A 6,000-nucleotide genomic window follows, 5' to 3' on the forward strand; every position below is an offset into this window, starting at 1 on the left:
AACTGACGTTGGGGTGTACTAACCCACTAAGCTTGGGGGTGGGCCACTCATGCAAGCCCCACCTTGATTCATGTACTTAATCCAAGCCGTCCATCCTTTTCCTCAGATCATTTTAGGCGTTGAGCCGAAAAATAAACTCAATCTGATTTCTTGGCGGCCCATAACATTGAGAATAATATTCTTTGCCCTTGAAATACACCTCAACACTTCTGCACACCGAAACAAGGTGGGGCTTGCATGAATGGCCCACCCCCAAGCTCAGTGGGTTAGTACACCCTAACGTCAATTCACACTTCCCTGATTGCCACATCCCAAGCCAATTCACACTTCTCAGTTGAATCATGTCCAACGTCTCTGGACGCTGGACGGTGCGGAATAACACAGGCACCATGGTGGGTCCCACGTGGCTGTGGCCCACCATGCATGTATATATATATATATATTATATTTATTAATTTAACATAAATATATCACATATATCTCAGTCTAGTGGGTGAGATTTCCCTGAAATATGGTGGGCCACTTCGTCTGATGGATGAAGTAGATTTAACACAATTCGGTGGGGCCCACAACATTCTAAGGGAAGGATAAGGAGAGAGAGAGAGAGAGAGAGAGAGAGAGAGAGAGAGGCGGTGATAGAGGGACTCTGCCACTATGGGCCCCTCATGGATACATTACATACATCAAAATGGGTCTCACCAACAAGTGGGCCCTAAAATAAGAATTTAACGGTGGATCACCCACCCATCGGCCTTCTCCTTGATCCCTTAGCCTCCTTAGTTCCTTTCCTTCACTTTTGATGGTGGTTGATGGAGTTTTGATGGTGGGGATGGGAGATGAGAGGGTGGGAAAATGGGCCACACTTGTTGCTCCTGGAAATGCTTGGGAAGGCTTGGACATATGGAGCTTGGGAGAGTGTTTGAGAATTAAGATAAAGAGAAAATAAACGATAAAAGGGATGGGTGGAATGGTGGTTGTAAGGAAGGGTGATGGGGAGGCATGGGTTTAATTTGAAATTTTGTAAAGAGGGATGGGTTTGTTTGAAAACTTGTAAAAGAGGAGTGGTGAGGGGAGAGTGAGGGTTGACTTGTGGGATAAGAGAGAGAGGCCACTTGTACTTGTTGTTGGGTGAGGTGGCATGGAGGTAAGGTGGTGTACTTGACTTGATTTGATGTGACATGTCGTAGGGATTCCCTCGAAGTTCGTAACGCATGGCGTTTCTTTGAAATGAATGCAGGCCCACATCTTTTGACCTGGGTATCGGTTCGGTGCGCAAGTCGCGATGTTAGAACCGCGGTGACGGCGCGGTCGTTAAGATACAAGTTTCGAATCGAGCCGACATTGGTATGCAGGACTTGGCTTAGGATCGCGCGCAAACGTCGGATACGGGTCGAGGGTTGCCGGAATTCGACCGGAAGGACCGTGGAAGCATACAGAACGGTACAGAGTAGCATACGGGTCTTACAACTCTCCCCTCCAAATAAAAATTTTGTCCTTGAAATTTACACAATCATTGCAAGTAAACATAACTCAGAAGGATGAGAAAACATAGCATCATCATATAAAAATCGGAGACAGCATACAAGATACAACGTACAACCAATCATCAAAGAGATGGGGATAGCTCTCTCGAATCTCGGCCTCGCGCTCCCAAGACACCTTGTCAACAGAATGGTGACCCCACTGAACCTTCACCAAGGGAATGACCTTAGTTCGCAGGACCTGCTCCATCCGATCAAGGATACGAACTGGTTACTCAATGTAAGAAGCATCCTCACGAACCTCCAACGGCTGCCAATCAATAACAGAAACTACGTCTGACCCACACTTCCTCAACATAGAGACATGAAAAATGTTATGGATGCCAGACAACTGAGATGGTAAGGCAAGCCGATAGGCCACAGCGCCAATGCGCACAGTGATCTCGAAAGGTCTTATGAATCTCGGGACAAGCTTGTCCTTCGCTCCAAATCGAACTACACCCTTCATGGCCGAGACCTTGAGATACACATGGTCCCCTACAGCAAACTCTAAGGGACGATGCCAGCGATCAGCAAAACTCTTCTGCCGGCTCTGAGCTGTGCGCATCCTCTGCCTGATGATATCAATAGTCTCTGACGTCTGTTACACAAGCTTAGGACCTAGGAGACGCCGCTCTCTAACCTCGGTCCAATAACTCAGAGATCTGCACGGTCTGCCATATAATGCCTCAAAAGGAGCCATGCCAATGGTTGCCTGATAGTTGTTGTTGTATGCGAACTCAGCAATCACAGATGCTCATCCTAGCTGCCACCGAAGTCAATCACGCAGGCCCGAAGCATGTCCTTAAGGATCTGATTGACCCTCTCGGTCTGGCCATTGGTCTACGTGTGATATGCGATGCTGAGTTGTAAATCAGTGCCCATCGCTCTCTGAAAGCTCTTCCAAAACTGAGACGTGAACCTCAGGTCTTGGTCAGAAACGATTGAGGCTGGAACGCCGTGCAGTCTCACAATCTCCTCAATGAATAACCTCACAAGCCGGTCTAAAGGCCAAGTCGCACGAATCGCAAGGAAATGTGCTGACTTCATCAGATGGTCCACGACAACCCAGATAGCGTCATGACCGTGCTGAGTCCTCGGCAAACCCATGATAAAATTGGTAGATACATGCTCCCACTTTCACATCGGGACACTCAACAGCTGCAATGCACCGGGGGGTCTCTAATGGTTGGCCTTGACATGCTGGCATGTGTCACACTCAGCCACAAAACTGGAGATCTGGCGCTTCATCCTCGCCCAAAAATACTGCCTCCTCGTATCACGATACATCTTCGTTGAGCCAGGGTGGATAGAAAACCGTGATCGATGTGCCTCGGTCATAAGATCTCTGCGCAACTGAGGAATATCCGGGACATATAATCGGCCTCTGAAGTGAAGTCCACCATCAGAACCAATCTACCAATCTTTCTGACTCTCAGATGCTGACTCTGCTCGGTAATCCTGTAACGACTCATCTTTCTGCTGAGCCTCGATCATCCTTGCGACAAGAGAGAGTTGAATCGACAGGCTCGATAGCTGAACGATAGAAGACTACAGACCAAAATCGAAGTCGTACTCTGCTATATCCTCAAGCATCATCCACTCCTGAATCATCATATGTGCCACCAGGCCTTGTGGCTGACGGCTAAGGGCATCCGCCACCACGTTCAGCTTGCCTGAGTGGTACTGGAGGTCAAAATCATAGTCCTTCAGAAGCTTCATCAAGCGTCTTTGCCTTATGTTCAGCTCAGACTGAGAGAATAGATACTTCAAGCTCTTGTGGTCAGAGAAGAGCTCGAATTTGACCCCATAGAGATAGTGTCTCCACACCTTCAGTGCGAAGATGATTGCTGCTAGCTCTAAATCATGCGTGGGATAGTTCAGCTCATGGACCTTGAGCTGATGAGACGCGAAGGCTATAGGCTTGCCGTGCTGCATCAAGATAGTACCTAAACCAATACATGAGGCATCGGTGAATACAACAAATCCATCACTCCCAGAGGGAAGAGTGAGGACAGGAGCGGACGTCAAACGGTCCTTCAGTTCCACGAATGCCCCCTCACATGCGTCAGTCCAAATAAAATCTACGCCCTTCCGATGCAACCTGGTCAACGGGGCTGCAATACGGGAGAAACCCTCAAGGAAACATCGATAGTATCCTGCTAAACCAAGGAAACTGCGGATCTCGGACGCAGTAGTGAGCTGACCCCACTGACGCACTACCTTAACCTTCGAGGGGTCCACTGTGACACCCTCCCTCGTCATCACATGACCGAGGAATTTCACCTCCTCCTGCCAGAACTCGCACTTCTCCAGTTTCGCATATAGCTGGTGGGCACGGATGGTCTGCAAGGTGATCTCAAGATGCTGCATATGATCCTCACGGGTCCTCGAATATATCAGAATGTCGTCGATGAAGATCACAACAAACTGATCGAGATATGGATGGAAGACCTCGTTCATCAACTGCATGAAGACCGCGGGTGCATTAGTCAGTCCGAAAGACATGACCTAAAACTCAAAATAACCATAACGCGTCCTGAAAGCCGTCTTCGGGATGTCCTCCTCTCAGACTCGAATCTGATGATAACCGGAATGCAGGTCAATCTTCGAAAAGAACTGTACACCCTGTAGCTGATCAAACAAATCATCTATCCTCGGGAGCAGGTACTTGTTCTTGATCGTGACCCGGTTAAGCTTGCAGTAATCCACAAAGAGTCTCAACGAGCCTTCTTTCTTCCTGACGAAGAGCACCAGCGCTCCCCACGAAGAACTGCTCGGACGAATGAATCCCAACTCACGTAACTCATCCAATTATCGCTGCAGCTCACGCAACTCCATCGATGTCATACGGTACAGGGCCTTCGATATATTCGCGGTACCGGGCACAAGATCTATCTGGAACTTAATATGCCGATGCGACGGTAATCCCAGAATCTCTTGAAACACGTCGGAAAAATTACAGACAATCGGCCACTGATCAATACAAGCGACAATAGGCTCTTTAACGGCATAGGACATCAAGCAAGACAATGGCTCTCCTCGGGGCTCGACAACAAATTGAAACTGCGGCAAGCCTGGTATGCAGAACGTGACTATCCTCGCGGAACAGTCTAAGATGACATGGTACTCGGCAAGCCAATCCATGCCCAAGATAACATTAAAATCTGTCATCGACAACACAAATAAGTCAGCGGGTAAAAAGATATCATCGACCAAAACCGGGCAAGATGAACAGAAATGGCCCAACACTGTAGTCTTCCCCAAGGGCGTCGATACGGTCAACCCCTCGCGAGCAGACTCTGTCGGCAATCCAGTCGAATGACAAAAATCCTCGAATATGAATTAATGCGATGCACTGGAATCAAATAGTACACATGTGATACATGCGGAGACGAAAAGAATACCCTCAATGACTCCTCCAGATGACTGTGGATCCTGATGAGCCGCGTAGAACTTAGCCTGAGCTGGCTGGGGAGGTGCCTGTCCCCTCTGAGGTCCCTGGTGCTTCTACTACCTTTGCGGCGGCCTGTGCTGCTGTCTCTGCTGTTGCTGGGGCCTTGGCGGTTGAGGTGACTACGGTCGCTGCTAATGGGGTCGCTATTGTGTTGGAGGCTGCTACTGAGGTCGCTGCTGCGCTGGAGGCTGCTGTGGCCCTCTCGACTGCTGCAAATGAGGTTGAGGGCACTCAGACAGGCGGTGCCCTGTCCCAAAACATTTAAAACAGGTCCCTACAAATGGCTGCTAGGGTGGCACTGGAGGTACTGCTGGGGCTGCTGGTGCTCTAGCAGGTGGGTGGCTCTTGTACTTCTGTGGGCATCAATGCTGATGGGAGCTACTAGAGGGGACCTGCCTCTTCTGACCTCTCTTCTGCTCTCGATCGCCCTGTGAACCGGCCCACTCAGTCTCATAAATTTGGGCCCTCTACCTGAAAAGTTGGGAGCTTATGCCTAATCACACGGCCTCGAAGACCGTAACGCAAGCCGTTCTCAAAAAGGCGGGCCTTTCGCCCCTCATCATCAACCAAATACGGCGCGAACCTCAATAGTGCCACAAAATGGGCCGCGTACTATGCCACAGTCATGTCCCCCTGCACTAGAGTCTCGAACTCCAGTGCTCTCTGATGTCAAATGTGGTCAGGGAAGTACTGCTCCTCGAATCGGTCGATAAAGTCCTCCCATGTCTAGACATAATCAAGCCCTGCAATACGGGTAATGGAGTCCACCAGTGCTCGGCATCACCCTAGAGAAGAAATACTGCCAACCGAACTTGCTGCTCAGTCGTATATGCCATAGTATCAAAAATCTTTTTCACATCGGAGCACCATCTCTCGGCTGCAGTCAGATCCGGCTCGCCCTGGAAACACGGAGGATCAAGCTATCTAAACTCTCGAAGAAGGGCGCTCACGTGCTCTTACTTGACCTGAGCAGACGAAACAACTGGGTGCCTGCCCTGTCCCTGAAGTATGGCTGTCACAGCC

This window comes from Magnolia sinica, chromosome 14, assembly GCF_029962835.1.
Source record: "Magnolia sinica isolate HGM2019 chromosome 14, MsV1, whole genome shotgun sequence".
NCBI classification, from domain to species: domain Eukaryota; kingdom Viridiplantae; phylum Streptophyta; class Magnoliopsida; order Magnoliales; family Magnoliaceae; genus Magnolia; species Magnolia sinica.